Source organism: Haliotis cracherodii, unplaced genomic scaffold (genome assembly GCF_022045235.1).
Source record: "Haliotis cracherodii isolate W230 unplaced genomic scaffold, xgHalCrac1.p SCAF_41, whole genome shotgun sequence".
Lineage (NCBI taxonomy): Eukaryota > Metazoa > Mollusca > Gastropoda > Lepetellida > Haliotidae > Haliotis > Haliotis cracherodii.
Window position 1 is genome coordinate 741,749 of NW_027266299.1, and position 25,631 is coordinate 767,379.

Here is a 25,631-nt window from a genome sequence, read left to right on the forward strand (position 1 = left end):
TCCTTCATTCTAATTCAATATTTGTACGCCTTTTCTACTGCGTTGCAGCCAGGTAAATTCAAGAAATTGCCATATATTGTTTAGAGCTACATGTATATAGATTTATCATCTCTGGTGAACGATTACGACCATCATATAAATACAATCAAGTCCCCTTAATCCGACATGGTTGGTTGCATATGATTATGTCGGATTAACCATTTTATCGGATAAACGAAACAAAGTAGTACCGACGTTCATGATCGAAAATCGGACAACTACAAGATAGATAACAATACAAACACGTTGTAATAAAAAAAGTGGAAAATGAAATAATCATATTGCTATATAATCATATCATTATCATGCAACCTCTAAAGCTTAACACAAAACAACTGTTACGGACTTAATGACTGATTCAAAATATTTTAAAAAGCAAAGTCTGGCATGGAGGTCGCCAGTTGGAAACGAGTCCCGCAAAGCTCAAGAAAGATGCTTTCTTAGTGGCTAATGTCGACTGCCTGTTAGCCATTTCATTGTTCGGTCAAAGTTCGCAAAAGGTCGTTCTGACGTGACCTGTAACGGGATGTCCTCAGCGGTAGCGAGAACTTGTATCCGATTGTCATGAGATTAAAGTAATCTTAGCATGTGATGAATCCTGATTTGTTTATTTAAAGCATTTATTATTGATTGTGAAACAAGTGTATTACCTATTGGATTTCACTGTATATTGCAGTCAGCTTTGAAGCATGATTACCGCATTAACATGCAACCGTCATGATATAACTGTTCATCATCCAACACTTGCTCCCTCAGGAGATATCGTTGCAACGAAATTGAATCACAACGCTTTGCGGACCATTGTGACGTCATTGTTACCATGACGTCACAATCACATGACATCACTAATGACATCGCTACTGAAGTTGTTAGCAGTACTTTTTTACACTTAAGACACAGTCTATTATCGTTTACAAAAAGAAAAAGTTAAACGAATGATGTTGGATGATAAATATAATCTCACCCAAGCATGCCTGGGAGTTTTTCCACTTTTATCAAGTCGGGTTGATGTCAAAAGACACTGAGGTGAGATTCTCTCCATGTTTGTCAGAAGTATTAAAACCACAGAATCAGTGATGCAACATATCCATTTCACGATGCACAAGCTATACACACATCAGGAAACATCACATTATTTGTCATGTTGAATGAAGTCTTTTTCCTGTCGTAAAGTCAGTAATATATATAGTTTCAGATTGTATCCGTGCTGTGACCCGTCAGGCCTCACACTAACAAGTACAGGTTATGTTTCCACGTGGATAAATGGGCCCAGTCGGATACGGCGAGAACTGCAGCACAAACACAACATACGTGACGACAGTCCCAGCCAACTGAAACAGAAATTGAAAACACATGTGATGATAGTCTCAGCCAACTGAAATAGTTCCACTGATAGTGGTCTTAAAGGTTGTTATTGGTACCATATATGCAACTGAAGTAACCCAAAGTGAGGGGTGGTGAAATGGCGTTTAGCGTTGCGTCCAATATCATTGCACTTATATAGCGACGTGCATGCACGTGTGTGTTTGTGTGGCTGCTTGTACTAGTCCGGTCGGTTGCCGATTTATATATAGTCCTAGCCCACTAAGATACCATGCCGCAGTTTAACATGAATACCCCAATCAGACACAGTATACTGACTCCGAGCCGAGGGGTCCTTCTTGTTTTAGCCCCTTAATGCCGAGCGAGCCCCAGACAGAGTAACAACGAGCATTATCATTTATTTTGATATGACGTGGCCGAGGATCGAACCCCGGACTTTCTGCTCATCGGGCGGACGCTCTACCTCCAGACTACGGAGGCGATTAGTAATAAGAAACTAACACGCGGTAAAATTAATATATTATCAATAACCAATGTTGATTATTCGGCGATTTCATTTGGTGTAAAGGGGGTAAGCAAGTAATGCCTCACCGGTAGCACCCGCTATTCAAACAATCAGCATACAAATATTTATTGCCCTTAGCCGCACTGAACTACCCAGCCTGTACACAAACCTGACAATCAAGTGATCGATGAGCCAGGAAACCCAGGGACACGATAGTGCATTTTCTGAGGAAAGGATAGTCATCACTTGTATACTAACACAAAAAAAGAAACGGTGTTTTAAATGGCGTGGTATAAATGCTATGTTTTTGACAATACAACATTATATTTGGTCGATGTTTATACTTTATTTATACGACGTGTACCCGATTACCCGAGAAAGTATGCTTACTCATATTACAGATTGCACTCTATGTGTGGTGGCTTACCAATTACGACTGCACTTAACATTTTCGATAGCATATAGCTCCGAACTTTTGGGGATACGAAATCGTGGATCAAATTGAGAGAGTTCATACTAAATACATAAAAATAATTCTGTATCTGCCTCTGAGTGCTTGTAATGATGCTGTTCTTTGAGAAAGTGGTCGACCTCTATTATTTCTCACCTATGTAACAAATGTGTAAAATATTGGGCTAAACTAGTCACTATGAATAATGGTTGACTACTGAAGCAAACGTATCTGATGCTATATGAATTGGATTGTGTAAACAGAACTTCCTTTGCAACTAAAATACAACATAGCTCATTCCAGTTTGGCTTTGACTACGACTGGATTATACAAGATTTTGGAAATGTTTACCTTTTATATCCCAGTTTAAACAACGTGTATCCGATTACAACATCAACATCGATATAGATTGTCGCTTGTGTAGATATTGTGTTCGATTAAATGTTAGTCTATTTTGCACTTGTATGCCCTCTAATGAGTTAAGAAATTGATACATAGGTCCTAAATACATTGTAAATTGGAATCCGTTATTCGCCTAGGTTCTTCCAGTCATAAACCTACTATTTTACAATCATCAAAACTCATTTTAAATGCAATGAAATTGAAAAATACACTTTACCAGTAATTGTATCCCTGTTATATAATGTTCTATGGGCCTGTTGCCTCTAACTAGAAATGAAGGTGTTACTACTGTTTGGTCATTCGTCTTATCAATGTTTTATCGTAACAAATTCATTGGCAAACCCATTAACCCATTAAGGCCATACAGGGTAACAGGAAACAGAGAGAGACCTTGAAAGAGGGGTGTTGTAACAACTCAATATTGACGTGTGTGACCAACATATGCGTTGATACAGGAGAGGCAATATCGGCGTATTAGAAAGGATTGAAATCAGCCTCAACTAAATGTCAACCAAAGATTGGTCCAACTGTGCAAGCGTAACACGGTGGTAATGGTCCTGCCCTAGGCGTCGTTCAATATCATCTCGGGTATGTTCCATTAGGGAGATGCCTGGACAAACACCCGACTATAGCAGTACAGCAATGTTTTGATGCCCAAAATGGTGTGTTGCAACACGTGTAACGTGTGGGCGGGCATTATCCCGCTGTAACGTGATGTTACGTCCCTGCATTTGCACAAAGGTTAGAGCCTGATGTCGAACGTTGAATACCGCAAGCATCGCGGAGACGGTCTCCGAAACGCCTGAAGATTTTGCACGATCATCAGAACTGTCCAGATAAAACACAGACTAATTAGTGAACAGTGTACTGTTTTATTCTTGTCTTCTGAACTTCAGATGCTGTTTCGAACCAAGCAAGTGGTGCTTGACGGTGACATGAAAGCAAAGTTGGGCATATCGCTAAACGTCCGTACCAGATGTTCCTTTAACCAGTAGGATACGGTTCTACCACTAGGTGGTCATTGAATTGACAGAGCCGTTAATGTGACAGTTTGGTATCGATTCCGTTGATCATCAACCGCATGAACCAGATATGGCTGCCTTGTTGATATCACGTTACCGTCTCGTCTTGCCCTGCTTCTACGTATACAAAGATATTTTGTTACACAATCAACATTATGATTTCTGGCAACTGCGTTTTGCACCATTCCTCTTTGAAGCATAGCGACGGCACGTAGACGTTGATTCCAGCAAGCCGTGACGTTGCACACATGTCATTTACAGTTAAACAAAACCGTTTTTATGTGTGTGCGAATGTCATGCTTCCATAAGTCATGCATACATCCAAACGGTGAACCGTGCATGAATATGCACATGCAGATTGTAAAACATGACCTTAAAAGCGAGCAAATGTCTTCATGAACTTGTAATAGAAACATGCACTATTTTATCTCAAAACAAACAAAAATATTGCAATTTTTATGACGCACATTTCTCAGTTAATATACATGTTAGACTTGCAGAGGAGCCAATATGGTTAACATCAAATGACACTAACTGTTAGAAAGTGCTCTGCTGAAAGTGACAGTGAGTGAGTCACCTTGGATGTTGCAACATGTGCATACTTGCTGTCTCGAATGATGACAGCATTATTTAAGATATAAATCATAATGTTACCTACTGTGAGTATAGTTGCTCTCTCTACCAGTAGCAGCCCCATAGCTGTGATTCCAACCCGGGACGTTACAACCCGGGACGTAAACATCTGCAGCTATGTTAAACAAATCTGTTATTGGCAAGTTCACTAAATGTTTAAAAACACAGTTACTCATGAGTTGCCTGAATACAAAAAATAGCAATTCAGATGACGACTTAAATAAATTTATTCACAATACTTACTAATCTGGTATATGATATGGGTACTTGTATGTATAGTCATAATTCCAGTATACTAGTATGTATTCTCATGAATCGAATGTTTCGCGTTGAATCAAGGAAACTATCAGTTTAGAGTACCAACCACATTTTATTCACCTAAATAGTGTAGGCATATTGACGTAGCATTGACAACTTACACATCGAGATGTTTGCTCATCCATGCCAGATACTCTTATCCTGTGCAAAAGAACCTCGAAGCAGGTGCTCTGAAAATGACAAAAATATGACATAGAGATTACACATTTCTTAGTCCTTTGCAAATAAACAACCTTACCCAAAGATCAGCTTCAGATTATGGACAGACATTCTATCGAAAGGACTACGTAATTTTTTTTGTCTTTGTAAGGACAAAGTTAAAACTCTTAGATTTATTCAAATGGGTCTTTGCAGTGACATGTTTTTTTAAACATAGTTCTGATTGAGTTATATTAGAGCAATAATAAAAGGGGTATTTATGATGATATTTTTTTTAATCTAATGGTGTATTTGATTATCATAACGTTGAAGGCTATCATTTCCTTACTGAAAATTCATTCTTCTAGCAAGAAAGAAAGGTTTTATGTTTGTGACTCCATGATATGGGTGAAGTAAATCTTGTTGAAATGACTAAGACATGTTGTTTTCTAATCCTGAGTTTCATTCCAAAACGTATACACTATGTGAAAGATGGTAACTTTATAAATACCATTGAATTGATGTAAGCTCCAGAAAGTGTTATAACCACAGCCGGCACTATTGATCCAACAAGAGCATTGAACACAACAACCACTGCATCTGGTGAGAGTTCCCATTTCTGAAAACTGTATATGGTGAAGCAAAGCAGGGGGAGACAACACACGTAGGTACAAAATGTTGTTGAAGAAAACATCGATTCAATCGTGTCCACCAAACTTACAGCTTCTTCGTATTCTTCACGAATCATTTCCAAGCATTGAATGTTATAATGTTTCCTCTTCAGTCTTTGTTGTACTGATTTAAATTCCATTCCAATGTGATAAGCAGAAAGCATCAAAAAGTTCAGTATGACTCCAAGCCGTATGTATAAAATCGACATGTAGAGGCAATAGAGTGCCAGACCAACATCCCATAGGATCGTTCCGGGCACCATTGGTGCGGTACGCAGGTAAAACGCTAAACTGCCATCACTTTTCCCAGATTTGATATCAGATATGACATTATAGGGGACATACACGGCCAATAGGAACGCGACCATGATCCACAAACCCATCATCAACCGTAGTGTTATGTTCGCCCTTCTTGTTAGCCGGACTTTCGATCTCTCTAGTTTTTCAAAGTAAATGCGTATGTTCTGTCGCCATGAAATATTAACGACAGTTTGGATAATGGCGTTGTAGAAATTCAGTATAAAGAACATGACTTTACTTGCCTCTGTTGGGGAAGTCAAGTTATTCCAGTCTGTTAGCCGTCCAACCCGTCCAGTTTGGAACCATCCAAGTACAAAAGTAAAAGCTGTAATTATGAGAGACACAACGCTTAAGCATCTACCGCAGACTTTGTCTCGTTTGGGGTACTTGTAATAAACCCCACAATTACTTATTAAAGTCACCAGAGGCTTGAATGTCTTTTGAAGGAGGTATTCCTTCACTGTTATGATCTTATTGTCCATGTTGCAGTTGAAATCAGTAACACACGCTGGTATTACAAGCTATGCCGGGGAGAACTACTGCTGCACAGTGCCAATTCATCCAATAAAGTAACGCAACATGTGCGGAGGTAAAGATTGTTATTACATTGCCATGGCGTCATGGCGTCTATGTTTAACTGTTACGTGTTTAATCGAAATCTAACTGCTTGTTTACGCGTACGTATTAACGTTCAATGCCAATTGTAATCCTAGATGCGATGTAATCCTAATGATATAGATGTGATTTGAAACATCACGGATTGTCAATATGATACCACAATGTTGCAGTGGAAGGGAATTATATGTTAGGGAACACATTACTGACTTTTTTGCCTTCGGTGTGATTCTACCAACAGCGTTCTGTACACAATACATGTGCGATATTTGACCTGCCCTACCTCCCGACCTACAAATCCATTGTATCTCAGCGGGCTAGCACTATAAACCAGCATAAGGCCGAACCAGTACATTTCACAACAAAGTTAGTGAAGAACTGGAAAATTGATTTGAACAAAACGGTTTTTAACAGCAAACATTTTATATCAATTAAAATGAGAACGCGTTTGTGCTATGTGGAAGAAAATCCTAAGGGCAACATGACCACAGTCAATTTGTTTCATTGATTGAGTTTTAACACACACCACTGTCATTATTAATGGTGCGAATTGGAGCTTGGGTCTTCCTCTAATTAAATGTGCACAATTAAGCTGATTGACAAGTGATGAATTTATTTATTATCATTTGTTGACATAACCGTAAATGCCTTAGCGGAGCTGTCTGTTCCGGGCTGATCAATGACCAATGTGTAACTAGCGTGTTTCCACAATGCACAGTTTATTGACAGTTTTGGGACTAGAAAAGTCCTATAATTGCCATTTACTCATGAGCATCATATGAAGCAATTGATACCATCTTCGACTAGCTGTGGGATGTAGGTTTCAGTAAATGATGTTTGTAAGGCACTACAAAGATCGCGTTGGCTGATAAACCGTGTTTGCACTGGAAGAAACAGCATAGGCCTGAATGTGAAACATATTGGTCCTGTCATGGTGCGAGATTACAACCTTCACCATTGCTCTACTGCCGCCGAATCTATCGACTTCCTGTATGCAATTTGGCCAGAAATACTTCAACGGCTGTACATTGAAACACACTATGAAGCAGCATTGAATATATAAAAAAACATGGTCAGTGTTGATTACTGCATGGATGTACATTTACAAAAAAACAAAACAAATCTTACACAAAATCATCCAATCACAGCTGCCAGCTGATTCAAAACTACGAAACTGGTGAAGTAGAATTTCGATGACCTGCCTAACGAACATACATGTATGGCTGATGATGTAGAGGTTGCCATGACGGATGTAGGGTCGAGAGCTATGGTGGTCATTCATGGTCTACCGGATCTGGAAAGGTCACGTGACGGTTGCAGTCTGTGATTTACATTTTGCCCTATCAGCTTTTTTGGCGATTGTAACAATGGTGGTATTATTTGACTACCAGCTTATATCATATCAACGATTTAGTTTCCACTTGAACAAGGTCATACTATGCCAGATGCATGTCTGTATTGTATATAAGATAATACCTGGATTCATGTAGACAAATGTTGGTACGGACGGTATTGTAACATTTCGTGTACAAAGCAGTAATTGGGAAACACTCACTCTCTCTCTCTCTCACACACACACACTCCTCATACTGGTATCGAGAGCTATGCGACCCGGCAATTGTTGTGATGGGCTTGTTTTCAGTCGTTGATTCACTTCCGTTCAATGCCAATCGTAATCCTAGATGTGATGTAATCCTAATAATATAGATGTGATTTGAAATATGATACCACAATGTTGCAGTGGAAGGGAATTATATGTTAGGGAACACATTACTGACTTTTTTGCCTTGGACGTGATTCTACCAACACCGTTCTGTACACGATACATGTGTGATATTTGATCTGTCCTACCTCCCGACCTACAAATCTCTGGTATCTCAGCGGGCTAGCACTATAAACCAGCATAAGTCCGAACCAGTACATTTCACAACAACGTTAGTGAAGAACTGGAAAATATATTTCATCACTTCCGGGACATACTACCCCAGAAGTTTTGTTCGTAACACTTTCTAGAAGGTGAAGGTGATTCATGATGTGGGGAGGTGAACTGGGGTTTAACGTCGCGTGCAAAATTATAGAACTTATATAGCGACGTGCATGTACGCGTGTGTGTGGCTGATTGTACTAGTCCGGACTGATGACAATTTATAGTGGTAGCCCAATGAAATACCATGCAGGTGTTCATGAATACCCCACTCAGACACAGTAAACTGACTCCGAGCCGACCAGTTCTTGTTTTATTACCTTAATGCCGGGCGCCAGACAGGGTAACAACAAGTACCATGTTTTAACGTCTTTTGGTATGACGCGGTCGTTGATCGAACCCCGCCTACGTCCTGATATAGCTACCTGCCCACAGCCGACTGGATAACTATCGCCCAATTTATTTCCTGCTTGTGACTGTTTTTTAGGACAAAAGAACGAAGCACATACCTCATTCAAGACATTCAACTGTGACAAATGCCTGACGCTTTTATGTGAATTTATGTGAATTCATGAAAACCCTGTAAAGTATTGTTGCGGGAACATAGTTGTCATCTCATTCATACGTATTTCACTATAATTTGCTAATATTCATTGATTCTTGTGTCGCTATTACTGATTTCACAATTTAGTTCTCTACATACCGATGTCTGGATAAATCTTTGCGTTTGAACTTGGGAATTAACTCGTACTCAACCGTGCAATGGTATCCCAGTGCATTTTGCTAATAATGGAATGTCGGAATTCAGGCAGTATGAGGCAAATTCTGTCACCACCATGTATGGTATCTTCTCTATCTATCATAATCATAAATGCATGTCACATTTCGCAAGATAATCGGGAGCATCAGATACTGTTATAATGAGTAATGTCAAGAATACTTATATCCGGATAATCATATAGGCTACGTGACATGCGATCTATTAAAGATTTTAGCAGAGCTTTCAGGTGTGTTTGTATTTGATACCATATTAATGGCTTTGGGGAACAGGAGTTATGTCACATCGATAAGGATGCTATCATTATCCGACTAATATTTGGCAGTGCCCAAATCGAGGCGTAACGCCGACTTAAATGGGGTTTTGGTCAAACCCAATGAATTGTTATGATAGTTTTGCATGAAGAATTCATGCCTTACCATTTATGTCCATGTAGATAGACATTTCCTAAAAATAAGTATCACCTATAAATTTTCTAATAGTCGTTTTCTATATTAAGTGACACAGTCATATTGTTATACATACACCAAGCCTCATTATCTTTCATTGAATGTCCACATGGATGATTTTACTATGCTTCATGAACCGAAACGCACAACTCTTCCATGTGCATTAACCTGGTTGAAACGCTAATAAAATATCATCTTATTCTAAACATGAGGTGATGTGAGGTGAATCGGGGTGTAACGTCGCGTCCAAGATTATTGCATTTATATCACACATTTATATTACTGAGATACCATGCCGCAGTGTAACATGAATATCCCACTCAAACACAGTATACTGACTCCAATCCGACCAATCCTTGTTTTAGTCCATTAACGGTGTGCGCCAGACAGTTTAACAACAAGTCCCATATTTTAACGTCTTTTGGTATGACGCGTCCAGGGATCGCACCCCGTATCTTCCGCTCTCCGGGCGGACGCTCTACCATGGAGGCACATATACATTTTGTGACATGATTTTACTCACTAATATAGTGTTAGACAATACATCTGAGTTGCATGTTTACATAAAAAAAGAAATATATAGCTACAAATAAAAATTACTCTTCTAGTCTTCAATTATCAAATAGACATGCCTCAAATCAAGTTAGAATTTATCGAAATAAACTTATTCAATTTTGTATGGGAAACTGATCTATCATCTCCACACGCAATGTCGTTGAATAAGCCAAGGGATTTAATTTGTTGGTGAAACTGGTCGCAGAAGTACATATAAGCAAGCGCTTTGGTATTACACAATGTGTTATCCAACTGCATGTTTATTAAACGGTTGATCTCTTCACGGGCAAGTAATAAATGTATCAGAAGTGTTAAATCCGGCCAAATCAGGACAAATGGACGTGAACAATGAAACCTTCACAAGTTCGGGCAATCTCGTTTTAGCTTATATACGAGTTGTGACCTGCTAGGCCTTTGACTATCTCCAGATTCACACAGTTCTGTTTGCACTCACGAGTACACGTTCTGTTTCCATTTGGAAACATAGACCCAGTCGAATATGGCGAGCATAACTGCAACACAATAGGTGACAATAATCCCAGCCAAATGAATCAAACAATGACAACATATGTGTTGATAGTCCCAGCCAACTGAAACACACAATGACAAAATAGGTGACGATAGTCACAGTCATCCGAAACACAATATGACATCATGCGTGACGATAGTTCCAGCCAACTGAAGCAAACAATGCCAACATACGTCATGATAGTCCCAGCCAAATGAAACACAAAATGACATCATACGCCATGACAGTTCCAGCCAACCGAAACACAATATGACATCATACGTCATGATAGTTCCAGCCAACTGAAACACAATATGACATCATACGTGACGATACTCATCGCCAACTGAAACAAACAATGACAACGTAATATTTCAGCTATATGACGGCGGTCTGTAAATAATCGAGTCAGGAAAAGGCAATCCAATTATGAGAACCGATACACGCAATTGAAAAAGTCAGCGAGCCCGGACACCCGATCCGTAGTCGCGTCTTACGACAAACAATGACAGCATGCGTGATGATAGTCCCAGCCAGATGAAACACACAATAACATAACAGATTTCTTCAGTTTCAAGGAGATCAATCACTCGCTAGTATATGTGTCATCAGGTCTCACTAGATTCTACATGTGGACATGGATCAACTACGTCATATAGAAGTGATAATGTTTACGACTCGGGCATGCATACAAAACGCAAACATAACATAATCAAAATACTCGTCGAGACCTACATTCAAGAATCTCTGAATAGAAGACATTATTTTAGAACTCATCATTAGTTATGTTCTTAACAGCACATCGGTTAGGGAGGTGAACACGAACATACGGTAGTCGGGCAGTGGAATGAATTTCACACAGGCGACTCTTACAAAAGTTTGCACATATTTCAATGAACCGAACAAATCCTTACTTAATCCTTATAATTAAATTCGACAACGTAAACATATGTTATCTAAGAAAATGTAACCAAAAACGGTTGAATATATCAAAGCAAACAAAATGGCGAGATTGATAGCCTTGCCATGCGTTGGAATGCATAGTGTGGCATGCACATAATTTGACACGCCCACAAAGTGAGTAGCCACCTGATGGAGAGTAGAATGAAAGTTCACAGGACCTCTCAATCAAGGATAGAGGCGAGAAGAACTGCAAAAGACAGATTGTAACTAACCGGACAAATATATCCGGATGTTTCAAATGGCATGGTCAGTAACAGCCACATTCAAACATTAGTTCCCAGAGAACAGGAGGCTGAGTTGGATCATGCGGGTTAGAAATGAACCCCGAAGACATGATTTCTTTTTGGAACCCAGGCGAGCGGAAACAATCAGGCGAGCGAGCCTACACGTTTGCTGTTTCAATCCTTCCCGGCCTTTGGTCTCAAAGGGTAGTTTGGAGAATGAATATGCATAAATTTCGCTAAAGGAATTCCCTCGACTGTAATGTTGGGATTCCCCAACATTCCATGGCAATAAAAAGTAGTCCGCTTTGGTGGCCGTGGCTTAATTTTTTTACAAACCAGCTAATCAGAATGCAGAAATTACAATGACCACAACGGAAAGTTAATTATCATTAAATGAAATAATTGTTCCAAGGAGCTGATTGTTATAACAGTAACAGGGTGACTTATTCTTCCTTGGAAATTGCAATGTATAGTTTACGTTATTGAAACCATTTATACCAATTTCAATAGCGTGCTCTGGAACAGAACAGTTACCTACCCATTGCGTGAAATAAGCAAGCTGGTTGCCCATATTGTGAAATAATTGGAGAATTCTTTTTTCAATCACAACTATTGCCCATTGCATGCAATGAGCAGATAATTGTTTGCACATTGCATGCCTTGGGCAATCTTGATTGCCCATTGCACGCATTGAACAAACAGCCTGCCAAATGCTATGGGCAGTTGCACAGATTGGGTGTTACATATACATAATCGCCCTCCGTGAAAAATGATGACAGCTTCGTGGATTTGAAACAACAATGACATACAAGTGAGTAGTATATACAGCTTACCCAGCTGTCTGACAGTAAAATGTGGCACCAAACATACATTTAGCAATTGATCATTTCCCACGCCGAAGTTCGAAACATGCAAGTCTATCAATGTTTGCTACATGGTGCTACATTCCGGGATAGGATAGGTCTTCAGCAACCCATGCTTGCCGTAAAAGGTGACTATGCTTGTCGTAAAAGGCGACTAACGGGATCGGGTGGTCAGGCTCTCTGAAATGGTTGATGCATGTCATCGATCCCAATTGCGCGGATCGATGCTCATGATATTAATCACTGGATTGTCTGGTCCAGACTCGATTATTTACAGACCGCCGTCATATAGCTGGAATATTGCTGAGTTGCGTCGTAAAACAACAAACCAACCAACCAACATTAATAACAGTTTTGAGGACGTCGTTACAGAAGAGCAGGATGAAAATTGAGTTGACTGCAGATGACGAAGTCAGGCTTATCCGTCGTGTGTTGAACACTCCACATAATAATAAGTCATTTATAACGCGTCAGATTACATTTACCAAGTACTTTATTATTGCCCAATTCGATGCCTCTTTCACCTATGCCCTGCGATCAATTGCCACAACGTGCACACAATTAATCACTGATTATATTTGAGGTGATAGAACACCTTCCACGGATACTGTCTTGTTTGAAGTAATCTCACTACCATATAATAGTGAGTGAGTGAGTTGGGTTTAACGCCGCTTTTAACAGTATTCCAGTTATATCGCGGCGTGTCAGCTTAATGTGGGAGGAAAACCCCTGTTGATGCAGGTCTCAGACGTTTACTACTTCGGTGAAACCCACGAGCATGGGTATGGTGCTGACAAACCTAGAAACATAATTGGGACGAACCGGGATTCGAACCCACAAGCATAGGTTTCTGGCGTGCCTAAGGGACGCAACTCTGCACAGCGAATCGCGGCGCCTTAGACGACTGGGCCACCCGTGCCCCCTACCATATAATATCGTTTGGGTGAATATTGTTTGCATATGGTAACCATTTAAAGCAACTCTCTTACTTTCTATTATAAGTGAGTGAGTAAGTACGGTTTTACGCCGCTTTTAGCAATATTCCAACATTGTACCCATGTCGGGAATCGAACCCGGGTCTTCGACGTGACGAGCGAACGCTTTAACCAGGCTACTCGACCGCCCCACTTTCTATTATAAAGTTTCTAACCGTACTATTGAATAGTAAATGTTGGTGATCATGTATGTCATAATTTAATGATGCACAAAATGTAGGGACAAACACAATATACAGTCACACACCGTTCTGTCGAACTTTGATGTGTCGAGCGTTTGGTTGTCTCGAAGTAAAAGCTTAGTCCCTCAGTATTCCTTCTTAATTCATCATTGTTCGGATGTGAAGAAATTCGGATAAATCGAAGAATATGTATTTACATAGGTGTGTTTTACCTGACGAAGGAATGGATTATAGTACAATGCGTACATATCAATGCGTCATGGTTAATTGCAACATAATGTCATCGGGAATGATGTTTAAATGTTATATTTGTTACGTAAATAAGTGACTGGTGTAATGTCTTCTCAAGTAACGTGTAAACATCTAAAGGTTAAGGCGACTAAATGGATCGGCTGGTCAGGGTCACAGGTTTATTGCTTCTCCTCAAACAACGATGTCGTGGGACTTCGCTCATGATATCAATCACTGGACTGTCTGGTCAAGACTCTACTCTTTACAGGACGCCGACATATAGCTGGAATATTAACTTGTTTGATAGGCATTACTTAGAAGTTGACGGATGACAAGATAGACACAATTTTTATGGATAACAACTTCTTTGCTTGACAACGGTATAAGGATCTATACCGAAACGTCGCTTTTTACAGTATTAAAGAAGTTGTTATCCATAAAAATTGTGTCTAGCTGGAATATTGCTGAGCACGGGGATAAAACAAAGATTATCTCATTTCCAAGCGTAAGCATTTAAAGAACGCTACTTGTTCAAATGCATAGTTTTGGTCCTGGACGAACCCTGGGACAAGCCTGTCTTTCAATACCAATCGGTATTTACAAGAACATAGCATATTTTACCATGGCATTGATGAATGCTTGATTCTGATTGGTTAAAGCTCTCGGTTCTAAATTAAAATAAGAGGTATCTACGCTACAGCGGGGTACATCCAATTTCCAAACACAGTTGGTTTATCTCCTGAATCAACATGCACAAAACAGACATTTCCGTCTTCGCTAGGTTTATTTATCAGTGTGGAAGATTTCCTCCCAATGGGGGTATACATTCCTCGAACAAGGCCAGATTTATACATATAACTTTGGTAGGTTGTAGTTATGATATTTGCATTTTGTGTTCATTCCTTTACTGTTGCATTGTTTAAGATCATTCTTGTTCCTCTACGTGTTCGTTGGGAAGTTCTCCGATGCGAGACAGACGTTGTTTTCAAAAGCCTTTTCGTTTGTAGGCGTGTATTTGTTACAGCCAATGTATAAAATGCGATTCATTCAGGCAATTCATAAAATGTCTAAATATTTCAGTAATTTACAAATGGACTGAAACATGTGTCCAGATTGACTAACAATTATTTAGAGGTTCAAAGGGGCTTAAAACATCACAATAGACGAAATCAAACTACAGAAATAACCATTGAATTTCTTTTTTTTTTCTTTTAATCCTATCATTTTCAGTCACTGGGAGTTGAATTAAAACATTAAAATGTTTGGAATTCGTTATCATAATAACATGAATGGACAGATTTGTCAGTCAGTTTGTACATAACTGAATATTTAGACGTTTAATAAATTGCCTGAGTGAAATTTTTACACATTTTGACTAAATGATATACAAACGATATAATAAGCAATGCTCAGGTGAAATGTTTACTTTGTGTTGCAAGGCAAAGTGAGTGAGTGAGTGAGTATGGTTTTACGCCGCTTTTAGCAATATTCCAGCAATATCACGGCGGGGGACACCAGTAATGGGCTTCACACATTGTACCCATGTCGGGAATCGAACCCGGGTCTTCGGCGTGACGAGCGAACGCTTTGACCACTAGGCTACCCGACCGCCCCGTTGCAAGTCAAAATAGTGTAAACGAAAATCGCACAATACCAAGCAAATGACTTATCAAAACTTCGTCACCATTTCCGATGCTACCCACAAAGATACCTACATTTCCTTATTATTTTCAAGGCTTGAATTGCACTTACGATTGGCGCACCACAGGTCGCGAACCAGTCTAGATTTCTGCTGCATCAGCCGGTTACTCAGGGAGAAAAAAACATTAACAAAAGCAACAACCAGTCCCGGGGAATTGCTGTAGATTAACATTATTCCAGTTATATCGCAGCGTGTCAGCTTAATGTGGGAAGAAAGCCCGAAGTGATGCAGGTCTCAGACGTTTACCACTTCGGTGAAACCAACGAGCACGGGTATGGTGCTGACAAACCTAGAAACATAATCGGGGCGAACCGGGATTCGAACCCACAATCATAGGTTTCTGGCGTGCCCAAGGGACGCAACTCTGCAGAGCGAATCGCGGCGCCTTGGACGTGCCCCCTCTTGACACTTGAGCATCGTGGTTCGCGTTCTTACCTGTAGACCGGACCACCATCTGAACTGTATCAAATATACAGGTGAGTCCACGTGTTTGATGATGCAGTATGCATCGATCTTCAAATACATGTACCATTTTCTATAAACGTTGTATTCAGGTTTCATAAGAACTGTTTATATTCTACCCGAGAACACATTCAGATTCATAAACATTGCAGTGTTAGTTTTAATCACAACCAAGTGAGTGAGTATAGTTTTACGCAAAGCTGTCACGGATATTCAAGTTCAGCGTGAAATCAATAAGGGCGTTTAAACAGTTAACCGTTATATCCATCGATGTATATATATCGTCATCCACGTAATTACCTCCAGCCTAAGAGGGATGAAGTATTGCTGACCTGTGCAATACACGTGGACGAGTATTGTAACAGAAAGGGTTCTCCAGTTTCAACATCCTCACGCAGACCACCACCACCAATGCGTTTGCAAGGTGGTTATAGACGCTGTCTCTCAGCGCACGGTCTATCTATGCTCATGCTATCACTGCAAACACGAGTGAGTGAGTATGATTTTACGCCGCTTTTAGCAATATTCCAGCAATATCACGGCGGGGGACACCAGAAATGGTCTTCACACATTGTACTCATGTCGCGGGAATCGAACCCAGGTCTTCGGCGTGACGAGCGAACGCTTTAACCACTAGGCTACCCGTGTGTGTCTGTCTGCCTGTGTGTCTGCCCCTGCAAACACGAAAACATCTTTTTTTCGTATATGTTCATTGGGCGGAAAAACGACTAAAAATCTATTAAAAATTTATTAATTCGTGAGCGACCAGAAAGCGCCCGGAAAAGCGTCGAGTTTTTCAAGCGTAAAGTGGACGGAAAAATTATGCTTTTTTTGCTCCGCCTTGTACAGTTAACAGCCAATCTGGTGGCACTGGTCCCTTGACGCACGTGCCCAAGGCTTCCTTTAAGAGACATTCACACGGTACGACTAGTTGCATCGTGCGAACAGGCAAGTCGGCCCAACTTTTGACAGATGCAACTTGTTGGACGTGAGCTGTACGAAACAGGACATGCTCTATTTCCATGCGAAATGTGTGAACGCCGCCAATCAAAACGAGTATGAAAAGCACGTGATTTTTACAATATGTAAACCAAAATCGCGACTCCGATTCGCTCCTTTTCGGTAACCTATGTGTCGCCTCTCAGTAAAGAACCTATGAAATGTAGGTACGTAGAAGAACACTGTAATAAATCATATATTTTGATATTTACATCGGTCTAATTCTCCGGGTTAAACTGTTCAAAGCGTACAGGCTATGTTTGAATGCCCCTTTCGGGTGCATTAGGTTTCGAATATACAAAATATATAAATATTCAAACAACTCAAGTACTTATTGGGCCTTGGCACAAATACAGCGTATCAAAGGTTTTTATGTCTTTTTACACGTAAAAGTTTGTAAAAATATGAACAAAACAGACTATTGTGAACTGAGCATAACCAGGTGTTAATAGATCAAGGTGTGTGAGTGAGTTAAGATTTAACGTCACATCGGCAGTATTTCAGCCATACCGTGACGAGAAGTACATTAATAATACACATAATTATACGAAATAAAAACCTGTCGACGAAGGACAGTAAAATAACTAGATTTATCACAGATGATGTCTAAAACTAGTAGTTAGCAATAAAAATATAACATCATACGAAACAATACAAGATAAAAATGAGCTATAGATCGCCAGCCACTGAAGAGAGATCACCATGCTAGGGTCCATGGGGACTTACAGTACTTTTGCTACCTGCATGGACCCCAGCCGGATTTACATCATCCCTTCAGCTGTTGGCGATTATTGACAAATTTAGCAAACATTAAAATAACACATATGCTACGATTAGATCAAGGTGAATGTCCATGACCTATGACACCTTGACGACAGGTGAAAACAGGTGCTTGAAACCCACGTGCATGTGATTTGTCAGTGGTTAGTGATTTGTAAGTGGCATTGTGGGATAGTGAATCATCGTCAAAATATCAGAACGTAAAAGGAACATATTCCCTTCTCAAACAACAACTTACATGTCATTATTATTATGTACATAAACATAGCTGTTATTTTTATTATTGTTTTGACAACTTTTTTCGAGGCTAATTTGCATAATGCCTATAGCCTGTTTCTGCCATGTCAATTTGGACTTAGTTTTATTTTTGAATGTTGAAAATACCTACAAATTACCTCCTGTAAAGTACATTTTGTATTGAGCACTGAGATAAAACTATCAAATCCAGATTAGTACTTTTCCAGTTGTTTTGTTATTTCGTATTTACATCTACGTAATGCTTTGTGTCGATTATTAAATCCAGCAAAACAGGTTTTTTTCATTTCCATGAGTACTTTAGGATCTGTCGCGTACAGTTCAGATTTGCTGATAAGCCAGTTTTAGATCATGCAACCTGTTATTGGATTTCAGACACGCGCCAAGTTTATTGAGATAACATATCCCTCCTCTGTGCACAGTTATCTCTATCGGTCAATGGGCTGTTGTTGTTTTTTTGTTATAACAGTAAATAGTTTTTAAATGTGAAGTTTACACGATATACGTCTTTTCCTTTGAACGACAGGTCGGTCACATGACCGCGAAATTCATAAATGTATGAACGACACATTTTGACGTTCATACGTTTTTCACGAGACTGTATTCTTGAAATGACGTAAACACTGACGGACTACTAGCATATTCATTGGGAAATCCCTGGGAATTCACTAACAATTACATACAGAAGCGTCGTTTCGCATCATTCAGACCCTGTAATTTTGATATTATTGTTTTAGCATCCATTGCGATACGTCGGAGAGTTTGATTGCATGTCCGTTCAAGGATAACCTCGGTACAACCCATCCTAGAGAAAAAAAGACAAAAAAGACACCCAAACTATCGCTGTGAAAGTCTACAAACAATCTATGAATGTACTAATAGTCTTTATAGTATCTAATTGACACATCGTTACAATCACCTTTCAATATGATCGGCCAAATGATCAGTCATGGCTAACAAAAGAAATAACCACTTGTTCATTGACAACTTCGGAAACCTCTCCCGTCACGTTTATTGTGTCGGGCTTTTTGACGTCTTGCACTTGACGTAAATTTATTACGACGCTCTGTCGTCGTGGCTAACTTTCTGGGGTAGTTTTAACAGACCTTTCTGATCTAATGGGGGTATTATTGGAATACATTTCTTTAAAACAAACTAAAACAGATGTTCCTGTAAAGCAAGTCGACCATACATACACTCATGTAGCCTCTCTTTTGGGGGAAATATTTTATTCCGCGATACAGGTTGTTGTTGTATGGCTTTCGGTGTAAACAAGAAGTCACTAGTATAGATCTAGCGCTACATCTCACGAGGTATAAAATAGTGATATAAAAACGACGAGAATTGACTTTCATCCTGGAACGTTCTGACAGTTTGGCTCTCGCTCTTTTAAGGTTCATACTCCAATGAACTCACACAAAATGGAAGTCAATTCTTAAACGAAAGTAAATCGTAAAAAAATATTGCTTATACCGCGTAAGATGGACTGTTATTAATTGAGTCTTTTACCTACTTTCACTCAAAATTAACCTCGGTGTTGTTTGTAATTGTAATAATCTGTCCTCAAATACCCCAACCACTCTCTGCACCACTCCCCGCCCTCCAACGCCGATTGTGACATTGGTCATTCGTTCCAGACTTTAAAGTTTGTAATTAAAACAAAGCTTCATTTCCCTCCTATGAAACCATACAGAGGGCGTCGTCTACTTTCGTCAACAGTGCAGTTCGCCTACTGGTTATCAAGACAACTTTATCCATGACTTCATGCACCAGTGCGTCCTCCACATTCGCCTTCTGTGCATTTTACCTTCAGTGTTATCAAACCAACCTTATGCACCAGTGATTTATGTTATTTTAAGTCTGTCTCTGTGTCTGTCTGTCTCTACCCGTGTGTCTATCTGTGTGTGTGTCTCTGTGTGTGTGTCTGTATCTGTGTGTGTGTGTCCGTGTGTATTTGTCTCATGTGTGTGTATGTGTGTGTATGTCTGTGTGTGTGTCTGTCTGTCTGTGTATCTGCCTGCCTGTGTGTGTCTATCTGTCTGTGTGTGTGTGTCTGTAGGTGTGTGTGTCTCTGTCTCCGTGTCTGTCTGTGTGTGTGTGTCTGTCTATCTGTCTCTGTGTGTGTGTCTGTGTCGGTTTGTCTGTCCGGGTGTGTGTCTGTGTCTGTCTGTATGTCTGGGTGTGTCTGTCTGTCTGTGTGCGTGTGTCTGTCTGTGTCACTGTCTGTCTGTGTGTGTGTCTCTCTCTGTGTGTGTCTGTCTCTCTCTGTGTCTGTCTGTCTCACTATGTGTCTATCTGTGTGTCTCTCTCTATGTATCTGTGTGTCTCTCTGTGTGTGTGTGTCTGTCTGTCTGTCAATGTGTGTCTGTCTGTGTGTCTGTCTGTGCGTGTGTGTGTCTGGCTGTGTGTGTATGTGTCTGTGTATCTTTGTGGTTGTCTGTCTGCGTGTCTGTCTGTGTGTGTGTGTGTGTGTTTCTGTGTGTGTGTCTGTCTGTGGGTGTGTATTTCTCTGTACGTGTCTGTCTGTGTGTGTGTCTGTGTGTGTGTGTGTCTGTGTGTGTGTCTGTCTTTCTGTGTGTGTGTGTGTATGTCTGTCTGTGTGTGTGTCTGTGTCTGTCTGTTTGTCTGTATGTATGTGTCTGTGTCTGTCTGTGTGTTTGTGTCTGTCTGTCTTTGTGTGTGTCTGTCTCTGTCTTTCTCTGTCTTTGTCTGCCTCTCTGTTTCTGTCTGTACATGTGTCTCTCTGTCTGTGTGTGTCTGTCTGTATCTGTGTGTCTGTCTGTGTGTGTGTCTGTGTGTGTCTGTCTGTGTGTCTCTGTGTCTGTCTGTGTGGGTGTCTCTGTGGGTGTGTGTCTGTCTGTCTGTCTGTGTGTGTCTGTCTGTCTCTCTCTCTGTGTCTGTCTCTCTCTGTGTCTGTCTGTCTCACTCTGTGTGTGTCTGTCTCTCTCTATGTGTCTGTCTGTCTGTGTGTGTGTGTGTGTCTGTTTGTGTGTGTGTCTGAGTGTCTGTGTCTGTATCTTTGTGGTTGTCTGTCTGTGTGTGTGTCTGTCTGTCTCTCTGTCTGTGTGTGTGTCTGTCTCTGTGTGTGTGTCTGTGTGTGTCTTAATGTCTGTGTGTACGCTGTGCGTGTGTGTGTTTGGCTGTGTGTGTATGTGTCTGTGTATCTGTCTGCGTGTCTGCCAGTGTGTGTGTTTCTGTGTGTGTGTGTGTATTTATGTTTGTGTCTGTGTGTGTATTTCTGTTTGTACGTGTCTGTGTTTGTGTCTGTCTGTGTATATCTGTCTGTATTTCTGTCTGTACGTGTGTCTCTGTGTCTGTTTGTGTGTTTGTCTGTATGTATGTGTGTGTGTGTCTGTTTGTCTGTGTGTGTGTCTGTGTGTGTGTGTCTGTATGTGTGTGTGTGTGTGTGTGTCTGTCTGTCTGTGCGTGTGTCTGTCTGTGTGTTTGTGTGTTTGTCTGTGTGTGTATCTGTCTGTCTCTGTCTTTGTGTGCCTCTCTGTTTCTGTCTGTACATGTGTCTGTCTGTTCGTCTGTGTGTGTCTGTATCTGTGTGTGTGTCTGTCTGAGTGTCTGTCTCTGTGTGTGTGTGTCTGTCTGCGTGTCTGTCTGTGTGTGTGTCTGTCTGTCTGCCTGTCTCTCTCAGACTTTACCCGCTGTATGCCGAGTTTTGTTCTGACGCACATTTTCCTAACATCTGTCTTTGTGTCTGTGTGTCTGTGTGTCTGTCTGTGTTTCTGTCTGTCTGTCTCTCTCTCAGACTTTACCCGCAGAATGCCGAGTTTTGTTCTGACGCACATTTTCCTAACTTCGGAAAAGTGAATGTTGAGCGAGTATTGCATTAACGCGGCACTAGATCTCCCTCCGGCTATAAAATTACACAGAAATGTAGAATATCAAATTAACTATAGAATATCAAATTAACTATCTGATAGTGTAAATTAACTAATATTAGACCGGTCTGAAAAAAAGACACCGAGAATTTACTCTGCATTAAATAACAGGAAATTCTCCGTATTTTATCGTACATCCCTAAAAGAACTGTGCGACGATTTGATTACTATTATTTAGCAGCTTTATGGAAAGTGTCACCCTTTCCAAAACAAGCAAAACGAGTCACAATTAACCAAAGCGCGACAATACGACGTTTTGGCCATTTGACGCATGATTGTCACTTTGTATAACCCTTTTTCTTAATTTTACAAAAGGGGCGACAATGGGAATAAATCTTTTTTAGCTCAAAATATGACTTGTTTTCGCATTTTCGCTCCATAAAAAATGTGTAAAAAGTACGTTAAGCTCAGTTAATGTTACAGTTACGAAGCGGTAACCAACTTATATCTGCCATTGAAGTTTTACCTGTAACATCTTGAAAACACAAGTCCGTCCAAGGTCCATAACGTTTTATTGGAGCTCTTCTCTGTAGGTGCTTAGTGTGTTCACACCCACTTCCAAACTGTACCGCCCGCGCTGGTTTACTTGCATATAGCTTCTAAAACAGTGTTGATCATATTCTTACAAAGGCAATAAGATCAGGCCAAGTAGTATTTCATGCCCAATACATATGCTCTAGTGCAGTGGTCGTCCGGAAGATCTTACTCTTTGCCGTATAAGACAACTGACGAGTTCACGCCTGACCTCCCATGAGGCAGAGGTGTAGGAAATATGCGCTCCTGTCAAGCGCCGAGCTTGTGGCACACTCTGTATACTGCATGTGGTATAGAGTATACTGCACTTGCTGTACTGTATACTGCATGTGGTATAGAGTTTATTGCACTAGTTGTACTGTATACTGCATGTGGTATAGAGTATATTGCACTTGCTGTACTGTATACTGCATGTGGTATAGAGTATATTGCACTTGTTGTACTGTATACTGCATGTGGTATAGAGTTTATTGCACTAGTTGTACTGTATACTGCATGTGGTATAGAGTATACTGCACTTGTTGCACAGTAGTGAGTGAGTGAGTTAAGATTTAAAGTCACATCGGCAATATTTCAGCCATATAGTGACTATAACAAATTAGACAATACATCAATTTAGAATATAAACCTGTCGACAAAGGACAGTAAAAGTACTAGATTATCACAGGTGTAGGTTTAAAACTAGTAAATGATCATAAAAATTCACAATTCATATAATACAATACGTTACAATACAACGTAAAAGTGGGCTATAGATCACCAGCAACCAAAAGGTAGGTCACCATACCGGGGACCATGGGGACTTACAGTACCTTTGCTACCTGCAAGGACCCCGGCAGGATTTACACCATCCCTTCAGTTACTGGTGATTATGGACAAGTTTAGCCAAAATTAAAACTAACAAATATTCTACAATTAAAAACCTGGTATATATAAATTACTTTAAATGAAGAGGGGTTACGCACCCTCTCAGGGGGACAATAATTTTACGCTACTTCAACCCCCATCAAGGGTACAACCACTTACAATCTCAGTTAAGAACTATATACTACCAATTTATAAAATATATAACTGTAGACATCAAAATTTATTAATCAATTCAATTTCCTTTAAAAATCCAAGAATTAAATGAGAGCTTAGGTTAAAAAGATCCTTGAGTGATGAAACTTTGAAATAGTTATCCCTTGTGATGGCAAAATCAACACAGTCAAGCAGGACATGCTTGACTGTGATTCTTTCATCACAAGGGATGCAGAATGGAGGATCTTCACCTTTTAAAAGATACTCCTGAGTGTATCGTGAGTGACCAATACGACATCGTCTTAAAATGACCTCTTCAAATCTGGACTGACAGCCCAAGTAGGTGTAACCAATATTAGGTTTAATTTCATGTAATTTATTGATACCTACTTGGGCGTCCCACTTCTGCTGCATTAAATCTCGGATGTAAGATCTAATCATGGGTTTGAAATCAGTGTACGGGATCAGAAGTGGTGTCACAGATTTGTTGAGTGCTGCTTTTGCAGCATTATCGGCCATGGTGTTACCAACAATTCCGACATGGCTGGGTAACCAACAAAAAACGATGTCGTATTGGCCAGTAGCTAGAGAATTAAACAATTCAATAATTTCGAGTAAAAGTGGATGTTGATGTGACATATTATGAATAGCCTGCAGGCACGAAAGAGAATCAGAAAATATAATAAACCTCTGATATTTTGACTGTGTACTAATATATTTGAGAGCTACTAGAATGGCATTGGCTTCTGCTGTGAAAATAGAACAGTTATCAGGTAATCTGGATGAGATAGTCTTGGATCCAATGACAGTGGCACTGGCAACGGTGTCACCATCCTTGGATCCATCTGTAAAGATTGATTTGTAAGTATCATATGAATTTCTTAATTCATTATATTGTTGTTGATAAACCAGCAGGTTTGTTTCAGATTTCTTTTGTTTAGTTAAGGTTAGGTCCACCACTGGTTTCACTAACTGCCATGGCGGAGAAGACAAAAGCTGAGTAGGGGCTATAGTGTCAAGATTTATTTTAGCAGCAGAAATATGGTATTGTATTCTTATTCCAAGTGGTGGAATAAGAGATGATTTTTTTTTATAGAGATTTTCGTAAAGGGGATTAAAAACACAGTCATATGCTGGATTCGAATGATTAGAATATAATTTAGAGACATATTGTAAAGACAATTTTATGCGACGGTGTTTTAGGGATGGCTCATCAGCCTCCACATACAGACTATTAATGGGTGAAGTCCTGAAGGCACCAAGGCAAAGCCTCAGACCTTGATGATGAATTGTATCCAATAATTTTAAATTACTTTTACAGGCTCCACCATAAATGATGGAGCCATAATCCAGTTTAGATCGGATAAGTGCTCTGTAAAGTTGGAGGAGGGTTTTCTGATCCCCTCCCCACTTGGAATTTGAAACAACTTTCAGCAAGTCAAGTGCTTTCAGACATTTATTTTTCAAATACTTTATATGCGGTAAGAAGGTCAAATGGTGATCGAAAATGATGCCCAAAAACTTGGCCTCCTTTACAACTTTAATAGGATTGCCAGCTAAAACTAGTTCTGGGTCTTTATGAGGTTTGTATTTTCTGCAAAAGTGGATGCAGTTTGTTTTAGATTTTGAAAATTTAAAACCATTTTCTAATGCCCATTTATGAATTTTATTTAGACACAATTGCAGTTGCCTTTCGACAGTATTCATATTTTTACCACAGCATGAAATATTAAAATCATCAACAAACAGTGATCCATCAATTGAATTGCTTAAAACTTTTGAAAGGCTATTAATTTTAATACTAAATAAAGTGACAGACAAAATACTGCCTTGTGGGACACCCTGATCCTGATGATAATGATCAGACAGGGTAGAACCCACGCGGACTTGAAAATGCCTG